We start from the raw sequence: 16,146 nt of genomic DNA, 5'->3' as shown, positions 1-16,146 counted from the left end.
GATAATAATGAAGATATCTCACCTGAAGTTGTTGTAGTCTTTTGTTACATTTTCATTTGCATTGAATTCACTGCAAATTGCAGGCCAACCACTCTTTTTCTTTTGCTCAGTAGCAGTAGTATGGTTTTTACTTTCAATAACTGGATTGTTTGACAAAATTTGTTTTAGTAGTTTTTTCAGACTCACAAAAGTTTTTTGAACCAATTATTTTTAACCTTTGCACTTGTTTTGTCTCAAGATACGTGAATGGTGTTTTCTATTCCATTTTGGGTTTTTATCAGCACCATTAGACCAACAGCATGTGCTCATACTTAACCTAATCAGGCTTAACCCAGGTGTTCTCATTTAGGCTTAGGCAACTTATCTTACTCCAGGACTCCGTAGTCTCTGACTAACTAAGCCAAATTTAAGCCACGTTCATGAAAGCTACTTACATGGCCTAGTTTAACTAGTACACATTAAGACCTACTCCTGGCTTAATCTAAACCCTGTATGTGATACCGGCCCTCTGAGAAGTAGCATTATTTACTATTTTACACGTGCTACTAGTCTTTGTTGACACCGCAAACTCGCTGCCTCCAGCTGTCAAAACAACAGGCCTTTGTCGTGTTAGAACAGAAAAAGCAAACATTTTGCGGACTTTCACATTGAGTAACTACTCTGTTTTGCACTGTGGGCTCTCCAAATTGATTTCCCAGTCGCGTTCCAAAAATTCAGCCGCACAAAAGTATGTAGAGAGCTATGCAAACGAACCTCTGTCACATCCGTTGCGTAGATTGTGTAGATCTATGGTGCTTTCAAGACAACTGGGAACTTGGAAAAACACTTGATCAAATCTTGACGTCAGTGATCTTCAGGTCGGCTCTTGTGTGAAGAGGACTTCAAGCAGATTGGAAGATATGGCGCTGCCATTCAAGTTAACAGACTTTGTTCAGCAGATAAAGGTACAGGTATTTAGAGTTTTTGGCATTCAGATTTTTTAAATCCTGAACTGGTTAAGTTTAATGTCATAACATTCAGCTAATTGGTGCATGCAACTCAACCTCAACATGCTCATTTTATCATTTGTCTGTATCTCTGTCCATCACCTCTTTCTTGGTGTGACAGGATGAGGTTGGGGCTCCAGGGCTGGTGGTCTGTGTGTCTGTGGCTGGTGTGAAGGTTGGTGCAATGCAGCACTTTTAGGTTCACTGTAGTAGACGTGAATACTTCTCATATGTTCACAAATTAATACAATTCATAATTCTGCTGTTTCAGACATGCTCCTAACTAACTGATGTCCATGTTGAAGGACTTGGCTATGCTGACTTGGAAAATTGTGTGCCTTGTGTCCCAGAAATGGTGCTGAGGATCGCCAGCATCAGTAAGCCCCAAACTACAGCAGCAGCTGGAGGCGAAGCTGTACCTAGATGCCCCTGTCCAGAAATAAGTCCCTGAGTTCCCCCGAAAACAGGTTAAGGGAGATGTAAGTTGAGTTCTTTAAGTTACATTAAAGATACATTCTATCAAATGGGCATGATCATCTCACCTTGAACTCTCTTTCCCCACTGTCAATATTTGAATTATCAAAGTGCTGTGTCTTTCTTGAGGGTCTTTATTTTTCTTTGATATCTAGGTGACTATAACCCCACGGCTGATTCTCTCGCCTAAGTGGCATACGGCACTAGAAGGATGCTAATAAGTGAGGGAGGCCATGGAGAAGGCCAAACAACTTTTGAAACTGCCTGGTAAAGAAGAAAATGACTAATCTTATTACAAAGAGAAACCGAGGACAGCAGCACCATGTGCAAGGAAACCAAACAGGGCCAGATGAAAAAATAATTTGAGTAAGAGGAATACTACCTGAAAGACAGCTTTGACAATGTCATTCAAGCCTTGGCTCTTTTCCAGGACGATCCTCTCATTTTCAAACCTGGTAGGTACCATGTAAGAGTTGTGGCTGTCAATCAAATCGATAAATTGAATCCTATGTGCATTTAAATGAATTGACATGAAAGTAAACTTTAGCAGACGACACCATTCTACACCACTAAACGCAGACGACACCATTCTGTATACTTCTGGCCCTTCTTTGGACACTGTTAACTAACCTCCAGACGAGCTTCAATGCCATACATCTCTCCTTCCGTGACCTCCAACTGCTCTTAAATGCAAGTAAAACTAAATGCATGCACTTCAACCGATCGCTGCCTGCACCTGCTCGCCCGTCAAGCATCACTACTCTGGACGGTTCTGACTTAGAATATGTGGACAACTACAAGTACATAGGTGTCTGGTTAGACTGTAAACTCTCCTTCCAGACTCACATTAAGCGTCTCCAATACGGCCTCCCGGGTGGCGCAGTGGTCTAAGTCACTGCATTGCAGTGCAAGCTGTGCCACCAGAGATTCTGGGTTTGTTGCAGCCGGCCGCGACCGGGAGACCCATGGGGCGGCGCACAATTGGCCCAGCGTCGGTAGGGGGGGGTTTGGCCAGCAGAGATATCCTTGTCTCATCGCGCAGTGCACGCGCAGTGCACGCTGACCAGGTCGCCAGGTGTACGGTGTTTCCTCTGACACATTGGTGCGGCTGGCTTCCGGATTGGATGTGCATTGTGTCAAGAAGCAGTGCGGCTTGGTTGGGTTATGTTTCGGAGGACGCATGGCTCTCAACCTTCGCCTTTCCCGAGTCCGTACAGGAGTTGCAGCGATGAGACAAGACTGTAAAAGACCCTGAAATTGGGGAGAAAAAAGGGCTAAAATAAAAAGCATCTCCAATACAAAATTAAATCTAGAATCGGCTTCCTATTTCGCAACAAAGCATCCTTCACTCATGCTGCCAAACATACCCTCGTAAAACTCACTATCCTACCGATCCTTGACTTCGGCGACGTCTTTTACAAAATAGCCTCCAACACTCTACTCAGCAAATTGGATGCATCCAATCACAGTGCCATCCGTTTTGTCACCAAAGCCCCATACACTACCCACCACTGAGACCTATATGCTCTCGTTGGCTGGCCCTCGCTTCATATTCGTCGCCAAACCCACTGGCTCCAGGTCATCTATAAGTCTTTGCTAGGTAAAGCCCCACCTTATCCCTGCTCACTGGTCACCATAGCAGCACCCACCCGTAACACGCGCTCCAGCAGGTATATTTCACTGGTCACCTCCAAAGCCAATTCCCCCTTTGGCCGCCTTTCCTTCCAGTTCTCTGCTGCCAATGACTGGAACGAATTGCAAAAATCTCCAAAGCTGGAGACTCTCCCCCTCTAACTTCAAGCACCAGCTGTCAGAGCTGCTCACAGATCACTGCACCTGTACATAGCCCATCTGTAAATAACCCATCCAACTACCTCATCCCCATACTGTTATTATAATTTTTTTCTCCTTTGAACCCCAGTGTCTCTACTTGCACATTCGTCTTCTGCACATCTGTCAATCTAGTGTTTAATTGCTAAATTGTAAATATGTCGCCACTGTGGCCTATTTATTGCCTTACCGCACTTATCTTACCTCATTTGCACACACTGTATATAGACTTTTCTATTGCGTTATTTACTGTATGTCTGTTTATTCCATGTGTAAATCTGTTTGTCGCTTTGCTTTATCTTGGCCAGGTTGCAGTTGTAAATCAGAACTTGTTCTCAACTGGCCTACCTGCTTAAAGAAAGGTGAAGTAAAAAAAAAAGTGTTTTGTCATCTGCAGGCACCACTTTCTTGTACTCAACCCACGCCTTCACCCTCCTAAGTGCCGTAGTGGAGAGAGCTGCAGGCCAGCATTTGTTGGATCACATAATGAAGATGTTCCGGGAACTGGGCATGCTCAACACTGTGCCAGATGAGAATAACCCCACAATCTAGACTCAGCAAAAAAAGAAACGTCCCTTTTTCAGGACCCTGTCATTCAAAGATAATTTGTAAAAATCCAAATAACTTCACAAATCTTCATTGTAAAGGGTTTAAACACTGTTTCCCATGCTTGTTCAATTAACCATGAATAATTAATGAACATGCACCTGTGGAACGGTTGTTAAGACACTAACAGCTTACAGACGGTAGGCAATCAAGGTCACAGTTATGAAAACTTAGTACACTAAAGAGGCCTTTCTACTGACTGGAAAAACACCAAGAAAGCTGCCCAGTGTCCCTGCTCATCTGCGTGAACGTGCCTTAGGCATGCTGCAAGGAGGCATGAGGACTGCAGATGTGGCCAGGGCAATAAATTGCAATGTCCGTACTGTGAGACGCCTAAGACAGCGCTACAGGGAGACAGGACGGACAGCTGATCGTCCTCGCATTGGCAGACCACGTGTAACGACACCTGCACAGGATCGGGTACAGCCGAACATCACACCTGCGGGACAGGTACAGGATGGCAACAACAACAACTGCCCGAGTTACACCAGGAATGCACAATCCCTCCATCAGTGCTCAGACTGTCCGCAATAGCCTGAGAGAGGCTGGACTGAGGGCTGGTAGGCCTGTTGGAAGGCAGGTTCTCACCAGACATCACCAGCAACAACATCCCTTATGGGTACAAACCCACCGTCGCTGGACCAGACAGGACTGGCAAAAAGTGCTCTTCACAAGTCACGGTTTTGTCTCACCAGTGTTGGTCGGATTCACGTTTATGGTCGAAGGAATGAGCGTTAAACCGAGGCCTGTACTCTATAGCAGGATCAATGTGGAGGGTCCGTCATGGTCTGGGGCGGTGTGTCACAGCATCATCGGACTGAGCTTGTTGTCATTGCAGGCAATCTCAATGCTGTGTGTTACAGGGAAGACATCCTCCTCCCTCATGTGGTACCCTTCCTGCAGGCTCATCCTGACATGACCCTCCAGCATGACAATGCCACCACGCACAGAACAAGCAGTATGGCTGATTTCCTGCAAGACAGGCATGTCAGTGTTCTGCCATGGCCAGCGAGGAGCCCAGATCTCAATCCAATTGAGCACGTCTGGGACCTGTTGGATCGGAGGGTGAGGTCTAGGGCCATTCCCCCCCAGAAATGTCTGGGAACTTGCAGGTGCCTTGGTGGAAGAGGGGTATCATCTCACAGCAAGAACTGGCAAATCTGGTGCAGTCCACGAGGAGGAGATGCACTGCAGTACTTAATGCAGCTGGTGGCCACACCAGATACTGACTTACTTTTGATTTTGACCCCCCCCCCCCCCGCGCTTTGTTCAGGGACACATTATTCCATTTCTCTTAGTCACATGTCTGTGGAACTTGTTCAGTTTATGTCTCAGTTGTTGAATCTTGTTATGATCATAAAAATATAAACACATGTTAAGTTTGCTGAAAATAAATGCAGTTGACAGTGAGAGGACTTTTTTTTTTTGCTGAGTTTTTAACTGCTCAAGGTAATCCATCTCCACAGCATTTTGCATTCAGTAGTAACTTGGTGTAAGATCAGCTTGGCTTTTGCACTTTCTGTTTCAGGTTTCATCATTGCAATAAGAAAGGACGCATAGTAAACTGCCCTTATGTGGATATCTCCTATAAGTGGGCAGGAGGTGGCTTTCTCTCCACTGTGGGAGATCTGCTCCTGTTTGGGAATGCTCTGCTCTACAACTACAAAGTGGCCTACCTGACGGGTGGCGCAGACCTCCTGCCTGGCTTCCTCAAACCAGAGACAGCCCAGGCTCTGTGGGCATGGTGGACAAGACAGGTCTCCTGGGATAAGGATGGCTGTATGCGCAGGGCTGGCTGGTGGTGGAGAAGGATACTGCGATGTTTCCGATGGATGAATGATTTATCATCAGAATTCATTTGTATATTTGAAACTGCTTTTATACATCTGCCTTTTATTTCGTATTTATTATAAAATACAATCTTCAACTTTGGTGTGGATTGAATTATAAGTCATTCATTTGGTTGTAGTAATTTGGTTGTAAATCTTGATTGAAAATCCCCTTGGTGCAATTGAGACTACTCACCACTAGGTGGCAGCAGTGTACTGCTTTTCTATTAATAGGAACCAGTGATTTCTGAAGTCACACGGTGAAGGGTATTTTCTAATTAGGTTGGACTTTTGCCCAATCCCCTCCCTCTCTTATCGGTTTCTGGGTCACAGAGAAGTAGTCGAAGAGTCTTTCAATTCGTTAGTAGGTAAACGGAAGACAGTCCACCCCTCCTCGATAGCTTCCTTTCGGCAAGGAAGCAAAAGTGTAGCCTACCTCAGAAGTTTTGATATCTGCCACACCTCCAGCTGTGTGAAAGCATGCACATGTTTAAAAATTATATGCTACTTATCCTTTTATCTATAATTGTCTTGCACAACAAACTTAATTTGTATTCATCACTTTACATACTTATTTTGGGATCCACCCCTGGCATTTGCCTGATGACACTTGAGTGGAGAAGGAGCTTCTAGGCTTGTTTGACATTGAAGATGACAGCATGGTGACTGCCAACTGACTGATCTACAAATCACCTTGCATCATTAATAACCACTCATTATTTGTAAATCAGTCTCAATTTACCCAGGATGCTTAACTGTTTTGATACTCTCGAACACGGCCTATCATTTCATAGAAGCTCATTTTCGTCCATGTTCACGCTCCTGCCGCCGCTCCTCGATTAACTTTGAACTTCTTTAAAAGGAGGTGAGAGAGGATGAATGAGAGAGGAAGCGGGAGTTAAGCTAATTTAATTGAGAAAAGGCCAATATCTCAGTTACATACTCCTCTCGCCTCATCTCCTCAAACCCATTGGAGGAGAAGGTCAGATGGGCAGGACTTATGAATTTACTCATCCAATGGGTTTTGAGAAGAAGATGAGAGAGGACGTGAGGAAAATGCAATTGAGATCTTCCCACAGTCTTTTCAATAGTGATACCTCAATTGTTTAATCTACTTTCTCTACTTCAGCAAATCAATTGTAGGTCATGCTGGGTGGAAAGAGCAGTTTGCATTAGGTCTGTTCAAGTTGTTGGGGTCCTATCATGGATCGAAATGGAATTGAACCCAACCCCGGTTTCCCTCATTACTACCTGTCAATTTAAAGCTATATGAAACACCTCAGGGGCACAGTGGTAAATGGGGGTGGTCTTCTTGGGCCATGAATACATGAACATGACTCCTAGTAGTTCATATGAGATGAGGGACCCTTAGCACCATCTGTTGGTTGAGGTCTAACGTACATCTGAAATGGAACTGGTGACATTTATGGAGATTATATTATCTGAATTATCTATGATCCAGACTCATTGATGAACCTCCCATGAATGCCAGTACCCCACTGTAAACCATTGTATTTATAGCGGAAATTTCAATCCTTACTTATAAATCAATTACATTACTTCAATAGTCTTGATTGACATTGATTACTGAAGAAAAGACAATGCCTTGTTTCCTCATACATGATTTATTATTGTGATATCGCAAATGATGTACACTTTCTGGTGTGTCTTTGTTGTATACATTCATTAAATAATACAAGCAAGTTGCTTACTGTAATTAATGCTCACTTCATGTTTGACCTGAAATGAAAGTTTTACAAATATATGCATTATTCTACATTAAAACAAACTGTTCTAATTATCACCCCACTGTGCTCTAATCTACGGTATACCAGGCTCAGAGAAAGCTCACATTCACAATTGAACTTCGACACACTATCAAAGCAAACATTGTATTCCTTTGAATGAAGGCATCAGGTATCACTCTTCCATTTTTAAGCATTCATTCTGTGTCAGAGGAAAATAGCCACTGGCATGAAATGCATTGTAACAGGTTAGAATCAGTCCTACACCCAGTCACACAGACTGGAGAAAAGGTGGGTGGCTGTGTGTCTACAGCAGCTTCAGCTTTTGATGACCACTCAAACAGGCTTGAGGTTTGATGCTTGATGCAAAATGTTTGTGGGTGGAGGTTTCCTCTGTCCTCCTGGTCCTTCGTAGCCGCATCTCTAGTGGCATCCAGACCCCAAACCATATCACGCCACCGTCCATGAAATCTTTTATTTGAAATCTTTTGTTATCCAAATAATATGCAACATGCCTCATTCTCTTGGCTCTACTCTCCAATACTGTTGTTCACTGTTTTTCTGCTGGTTCTTTGGTTTGGCCTTCCATACCCTAACAATAAGACAAATACAAGTAATGTTTCAGACCTACAGTAGAAGAAACTGTATCACACCTGAAAGCACTATTCCTGCATACATGTCTATTCATGAATCAAACTAAATGAATGTGTTTCTTACTTGCAGGTGTAGTAGATGACTACTGTGAACACGAATAGAATAAGAAGGACCATGGTGACCACAGCAGCGATCAGTCCTGTCTCACCTGCATCGTGTGCAGTGATCAACAGCTGGTACAGCTCACACCGACTGCCTTTGTAGTTCTCACTGCAGCTGAGGGAGAAGGAACAGCGTTATTCTCTAGCAAGCCGTCACCAGCTGAGAAACAAGAGCCATGGTAGGTCTACCTGGACTGAGCTAAAGTAAAACAAAAGTTAAAACACCATGCAGAAGTTCCCAGAACTTCCTTAGCTCATTGCCAAGCATCACTTTACACCTGCTTATGGCCGACAAACTATTAGCGACATTAGAGAATAGTGATGGGGGGGGAAATGTGGAGAGCATGAGAGTAACTTACACACAAGTAAGAGTGTCTATAAAAGGAATTTTTAAGCATGTTCCTCCATTCATACAGTAGGACGTCTCTAACTCATTACATGGGTCATCATGGTCTACAAAAAAGACAGAATAGATCCATTTCAGAAACAGACACATAGAGCACATACAAATACATCATGTGGAATTTCTCAACATTCCTTCTCAAATGATTTTGCCAAACTATTTTACCTGCCATCATTTGATTTTTTTCTATCCTGAAGAATGTGACAGTTGTTTTTGATCCCCACCTAAGAACGATGTACAATGTACAAAAGTAACAGCTCATTATGAATCTACATAGACAACAAGATAGGAAATAACCAGAAAACAGGCAAGATTCATGTTTTGTAATCTTTCTACACTAAAACAAGGCATAACAGAAGTAAGCTGGTTGTGTGTCCTTAATCATATGAAGGTCTTATCACCTTTGCATGAAAATAATGAAGAGGTTTGTTATTATCTTACCAATAGTATTGTTATGATCCTCTTCTTACCACCTCATGAAATCCCAGTTTGTGTTAGGGTTAGTGCAGGTTTCTAAGATGAGTCACAGAGGCAGACTGCTGAAAATAACTCTGACAACTGCTTTTTCTTGGACCTTTAAAGGCACTAATGTGGGCGTGTTCCTTTGAGCCAAGAAATGTTGTGATAGCTGTTTGTCCACATTGTAAATGGAATGCTAAATGTTAGGATTATCTCTATTGATTCTGACTCATTTTGGTAGAATGCCTGATATAGTGAAATGGGGTCGTTTTCAATGAGTGCCTCAGAATACAATATTCCCACCATAGAGTAGGTAAACAAAGGCTTTTATGAGCCACTAGTGGAAATGATAGATCATTTTACAACATTGACCTTTCAATAAGAGAATGTGCATTGGTTGTTTACTTTCATACAGACAATAGGTGTCTGCAGACACTGTAATGTAATGATACAGGAAGGCATTAGTTTGTCAAAGCCAAGTAATTATGATTGCATCAGAAAATCCATCCACAGGTGGGAAAGGGGATACCTAGTCAGTTGCACAACTGAATGCATTCAACCAAAATGTGTCTTTCGAATTTAACCCAAACCCTCTGAATCAGAGAGATGTGGGGGCTGCCTTAGTCGACATCATCGGCACCAAGGGAGCATTTGTTGTTGGGGGTGAACTGCTTGCTCAAGTGCAGAACGGCAGATTTTTCCACCTTGCAGACTTGGGGATTCGAACCAGCGACGTTTCAGCTACCTGTTGTCTGTGTGATTGCAACATGGCTTTACATAGACAACCTATGGGTTTCGTGAGAGACAATGGAATGACTGTTAGGCTGAGAGGGAATTGGAGCAAACAGTGCAAGTATGACTGGAATCGTGGCAACTTTGCTTTGCTCTGGGCGTCTTAATGACATTCCTCCTGCCTCAACACTTCCGGCATGCTTGTAAACATTGTTCTGTGGACTTTTTCAAAACCATTAGCATGTTAACTGATCAGTTTTTATTATACCTAGCAAACGTTCCCAGAATTTTAGCTAAGATTCCCATTAAGTTCTAGTTTCTATCTAATATTAGGATGATAATTTTTTTAATATGTATTTCTTTTTAACCCTTTTTCTCCCCAATTTCGTGAAATCCAATTGCGATCCAATTATGATCTTGTCTCATCACTGCAACACCCCCAACAGGCTTGGGAGAGGCGAAGGTCGAGTCATGCATCCTCCAAAACATGACCGGCCAAACTGCGCTTCTTAACACCCGCCCGCTTAACCTGGAAGCCAGCTGCACCAATGTGTCAGAGGAAACACCATTCAACTGACAATCAAAGTCAGCCTGCAGGTGCCCGGCCTGCCACAAGAAGTTGCTAAAGTGCGATGAGCCAAGTACAGCCCCCCCAGCCAAACCCTCCCCTAACCCGGACTATGCTGGGACAATTGTGCGCCGCCCCATGGGACTCCCGGTCACGCCCAGTTGTGACACAGCCTGGGATCGAACCCGGGTCTGTAGTGACGCCTCAAGCACTGCAGAGCTGTGCCTTAGACCGGTGCCACTCGAGAGGCCTCAGAGAATGTTTTTGATAAAAATATATTTGGAATGTTCTCCTAATATTCACTAAAATGTTGTGCACAACATCTGTAACAACCACCACATAACATTCCCCAAAAGTTTGTATGTTTGTATAAAACACTTGCCTGATGTTGCAAGAACGTTCCTATAACACATTTAATCCTTAAGAGTCTAAGCCGGGGGTTCATACCAAGATTGTCATACCAAGAATCATCCAGCTATTTGATTTAGAATTTTAGGACCCCTTTAGGTATTAAAAAAATCATTGGAGGCTGCTGAGGGTAGGACGGCTCATATTAATGGCTGGAATGGAGTAAATGGAAGGGTATAAAACACATCAAACATATGGTTTCCATGTGGTTGTTACCACTCCATTGACTCCATTCCAGCCATTAATATGAGCCATCCTCCCCTCGGCAGCCTCCACCAAAAAATACAGTTGAAGTCGGAAGTTTACATACGTAGGTTGGAGTCATTAAAACTCGTTTTTCAACCACTCCACAAATTTCTTGTTAACAAACTAGAGTTTTGGCAAGTCGGTTAGGACATCTACTTTGTGCATGACTGTCATGGTTGTCGAAAGGAGAAGCGGACCAAATTGCAGCGTGTGTGTCGTTCCACATTTTATTAACACTGTGAAACTATGCAAACCATAAACAATAAACTGAACTAACAAAAACAACAAACTGTGACGCAGAGGTGAAACATACACTACTCAAAATTAATCTCCCACAAACCCAGGTGGGACAAACATCAACTTAAATATGACCTCCAATTAGAGACACCGATGACCAGCTGCCTCTAATTGGAGATTATCCCAAACAAAGCCCAACGTAGAAATACAAAAAACTAGAACAACCCAACATAGAAATAACTAAACTAGAAAACCCCCCTGTCACGCCCTGACCTACTCTACCATAGAAAATAACAGCTTACTATGGCCAGGACGTGACAATGACACAAGTCATTTTTCCAACAATTGTTTACAGACAGATTATTTCACATATAATTCACTGTATCACATTTCCAGTGGATCAGAAGTTTACATACACTGAGTTGACTGTGCCTTTAAAAAGCTTGGAAAATTCCAGAAATTGATGTCATGGCTTTAGAAACTTCTGATAGGCTAATTGACATAATTTGAGTCAATTGGAGGTGTACCTGCGGATGTATTTCAAGGCCTACCTTCAAACTCAGTGCCTCTTTGCTTGACATCATGGGAAAATCAAAAGAAATCAGCCAAGACCTCCGAAAAAAATGGTAGACCTCCACCAGTCTGGTTCACCCTTAGGAGCAATTTCCAAATGCCTGAAGGTACCACGTTCATCTGTAAAAACAATAGTACGCAAGTATAAACACCATGGGACCACGCACTCGTCATACTGCTCAAGAAGGAGATGCATTCGGTCTCCTAGGGATGAATGTACTTTGATGCGAAAAGTGCAAAACAATCCCAGAACAACAGCAAAGGACCTTGTGAAGATGCTGGAGGAAACAGGTACGAAAGTATCTATATCCACAGTAAAACGAGTCCTATATCGACATAACCTGAAAGGCCGCTCAGCAAGGAAGAAGCCACTGCTCCAAAACCGGCATAAAAAAGCCAGACTACAGTTTGCAACTGCACATGAGGACAAAGATCGTACTTTTTGAAGAAATGTCCTATGGTCTGATGAAACAAAAATAGAACTATTTGGCCACAATGACCAGCGTTATGTTTGGAGGAAAAAGGGGTAGGCTTACAAGCTGAAGAACACCATCTCAACCGTGAAGCACAGGGGTGGCAGCATCATGTTGTGGGGGTGCTTTGCTACCGGAGGGACTGGTGCACATCACAAAATAGATGGCATTATAAGGGAGGAAAATTATGTGGCTATATTGAAGCAACATCTCAAGACATCAGTCAGGAAGTTAAAGCCTGGTTGCAAATGGACAATGACCCCAAGCATACTTCCAAAGTTGTGGGAAAATGGCTTAAAGACAACAAAGTCAAGGTATTGGAGTGGCCATCACAAAGCCCTGACCTCAATCCTATAGAAAATGTGTGGGCAGAACTGAAAAAGTGTGTGTGTACAAGGAGGCCTACAAACCTGACTCAGTTACAACAGCTTTGTCAGGAGGAATGGGCCAAAATTCCCCCAACTTATTGTGGGAAGCTTGTGGAAGGCTACCTGAAACGTTTGACCCAAGTTAAACAATTTTAAGGCAATGCTACCAAATACTATTTGAGTGTATATGAACTTCTGACCCACTGGGAATGTGATGAAAGAAATAAAAGCTTAAATAAATAATTCTCTCTACTATTATTCTGACATTTTACATTCTTAAAATAAAGTGGTGATCCTAACTGACCTAAGACAGGGAATTTTTACTAGGATTAAATGTCAGTAATTGTGAAAAACTGAGTTTAAATGTATTTGGCTAAGGTGTATGTAAACTTCCGACTTCAACTGTATATATATAACAAATATATTTGATAAAACATTGAATTTGGCCTTACTGCGCATAGAAACACATTGACTAACAGATTCATGCATGTAAAAACAGATAGTCAAAAGGAAGTTTGTTTTAAAGTGTCTGTCCTATATCTAAGAGATATAAGAAAGATCAGTAAATTATTATACATCTTTTTTTATCGATATTTAACAACAAATAATTGGCACTAAACTACTTCCATATGTACATCCATGTGGTTTTTAAATGGTACCAGCTACCTTCAGAAGAGTCCTATGAAGCGGAGAAAACCATTGTGTTCGTGAAAGTCGCGTCTTTCCATAGAGTGGTCATATTAGTTTGTAGGCCCAACCGTTCGGACGCTACAGATGTTTATGTGAGAAGACCGATTTTCGGGATGTCTCATGGTCTGCAACACCGCTATAGGTCAGCCACCTTCCACCGCAGATGCGAAATGCCGTCATTGGCGGATGTTGATGGGGATTTTTGTATTATGCTACTTAGTCCGTTTTTATGACGTTCGTAGCATATTTGTTTTAGGTTTAACACAATATTCCATTGATGTTCACGCAATATACATTTTACCTTGTCTTGGAGGTGCTCAGAACATTTCAATAAATATTTACAGGGCATTCGGAAAGTGTTCAGACCCCTAACCTTTTTCAAACGTTTTGTTACATTACAGCCTTATTCTAAAATGGATTAAAAAAATATGATTATCTTCAGAAATGTTTGACATTTTTGCACATTTATAAAAAATATATAAAACAGAAATACCTTATTTACATATGTATTCAGACTCTTTGCTATGAAACTCGAAATTGAGCATCCTGTTTCCATTGATCATCCTTGAGATGTTTCTACAACTTGATTGGAGTCCACCTGTGGTAAATTCAATTGATTGGACATGATTTTGAAAGGCTCACACACACCTGTCTATATAAGGTCCCACAGCTGACAGTGCATGTTAGAGCAATAACCAAGCCATGAGGTCAAAGGAATTGTCCATAAAGCTCAGAGAGAGGATTGTGTTGAGGCACAGATCTGTGGAAGGGAACAAAAAAATGTCTGCAATATTGAAGGTCCCCAAGAACACAGTGGCCTCCATCATTCTTAAATGGAAGAAGTTTGGAACCACCAAGACCCTTCCTAGAGCTGGCCGCATAGCCAAACTGAGCAATCAGGGGAGGAGGGCCTTGGCCAGGGAGGTGACCAAGAACCCGATGGTCCCTCTGTGGAGATGGGAGAACCTTCCAGAAGGACAACCATCTCTGCAGCACTCCACCAATCAGGCATTTATGGTAGAGTTGCTAGACGGAATACACTCCTCAATAAAAGAAACATGACAGCCCACATGGAGTTTCCCAAAAGGCACCTAAATGACTCTCAGACAATGAGAAACAAGATCCTCTGGTTTGATAAAACCAAGGTTGAACTCTTTGGCCTGAAAGCCATACATCACGTCTGAAAGAAACCAGACACCATTCCTACGGTGAAGCATGGTGGTGGAAGCATCATGCTGTGGGGATGTTTTTCAGCGGCATGGACTGGGAGACTAGTCAGGATCGAGGGAAAGATGAACAGAGCAAAGTACAGAGAGATCCTTGATGAAAACCTGCTCCACAGTGCTCAGGACCTCAGACTGGGTGAAGGTTCCCCTTCCAACAGGACAACAACCCTAAGTGCACAGCTAAGACAACGCAGGAGTGGCTTTGGGACAAGTCTCTGAATGTCCTTGAATGGCCCAGCCAGAGCCCTGACTTGATCCCGATCGAACATCTTTGGAGAGACTTGAAAATGGCTGTGCAGTGACGCTCCTTATCCAACCTGACAGAGCTTGAGAGGATCTTCATAGAAGAATGGGAGAAACTCCCCAAGCTTGTAGCATCATACCCAAGAAGATTCAAGGCTGTAATCACTGCCAAAGGTGCTTCAACAAAGTACTGAGTAAAGGGTCTGAATACTTATGTAAATGGTATATTTCAGGTAACATTTTTTTATACATTTACATTTTAAATGTAAAATGTCTAAAAACCTGTTTTTGGTTTGTCATTATGGGGTGTTGTGTGTAGATTGATGAGGGAAAAAACTATTTGATACATTTTAGAATAAGGCTGTAACAAACAAAATGTGGAAAAAGTCATGGCGTCTGAATACTTTCTAAATGCACTGTATATAAACCCTGGATTGCTGATACCATGTACAGTGGCTTGCGAAAGTATTCACCCCCTTGGCATTTTTCCTATTTTGTTGCCTTACAACCTGGAATTAAAATAGATTTTTGGGGGGGTTTGTATCATTTGATTTACACAACACTTTAAAGATGCAAAATATTTTTTATTGTGAAACAAACAAGAAATAAGACCAAAAAAAACAGGAAACTTGAGCATGCGTAACTATTCGCCCCCCCAAAGTCAATACTTTGTAGAACCACCTTTTGCAGATATTACAGCTGCAAGTCTCTTCAGGTATGTCTCTGCAAGCTTGGTACATCCAGCCACTTGGATTTTTACCTATTCTTCAAGACAAACTGCTCCAGCTCCTTCAAGTTGGATGGTGTGCAGCAATCTTTAAGTCATACCACAGATTCCTAATTGGAGTGAGGTCTGGGCTTTGACTAGGCCATAAATGTTTCCCCTTAAACCACTCGAGTGTTGCTTTAGCAGTATGCTTAGGGTCATTGTCCTGCTGAAAGGTGAACCTCCATTCCAGTCTCAAATCTCTGGAAGACTGAAACAGGCCATCCATCATTCCCTCAATTCTGACCAGTTTCCCAGTCCCTGCCGATGAAAAACATTCCCACAGGATGATGCTGCCATCACCATGCTTCACTGTGGGTATGGTGTTCTCGGGGTGATGAGAGGTGTTGGGTTTGCGCCAGACAAAGTGTTTTCCTTGATGGCCAAAAAGCTCAATTTAGTCTCATCTGACCAGAGTACATTCTTCCATATGTTTGGGGAGTCTCCCACATGCCTTTTGGCGAACGCCAAACATGTTTGCTTATTTTTTTCTTTAAGCAATGGCTTTTTTCTGGTCACTCTTCCGTAA

The 16,146-nt window shown here is 42.6% G+C and overlaps 1 non-coding gene and 1 pseudogene across 1 annotated transcript; one reads left to right on the top strand and one right to left on the bottom strand.

Moving 5' to 3' along the window:
- Window positions 1-852: 852 nt before the first annotated feature.
- On the top strand, window positions 853-5,736 carry LOC106573519 (serine beta-lactamase-like protein LACTB, mitochondrial; annotated as a pseudogene).
- A 1,601-nt stretch (window positions 5,737-7,337) lies between these two features.
- LOC106573528 (uncharacterized) lies at window positions 7,338-8,648 on the bottom strand. The gene is made up of 3 exons (XR_014380817.1): window positions 8,585-8,648; window positions 8,273-8,340; window positions 7,338-8,062 (listed from the first exon to the last, which is right to left on the bottom strand). It is a non-coding gene; the product is annotated as an uncharacterized LOC106573528 (transcript).
- Between the last annotated feature and the right edge of the window lie 7,498 nt (window positions 8,649-16,146).

This window comes from Salmo salar, chromosome 16 (assembly GCF_965601325.2).
Source record: "Salmo salar chromosome 16, fSalSal1, whole genome shotgun sequence".
Lineage (NCBI taxonomy): Eukaryota > Metazoa > Chordata > Actinopteri > Salmoniformes > Salmonidae > Salmo > Salmo salar.
This window is presented reverse-complemented; position numbering and strand designations above follow the sequence as displayed.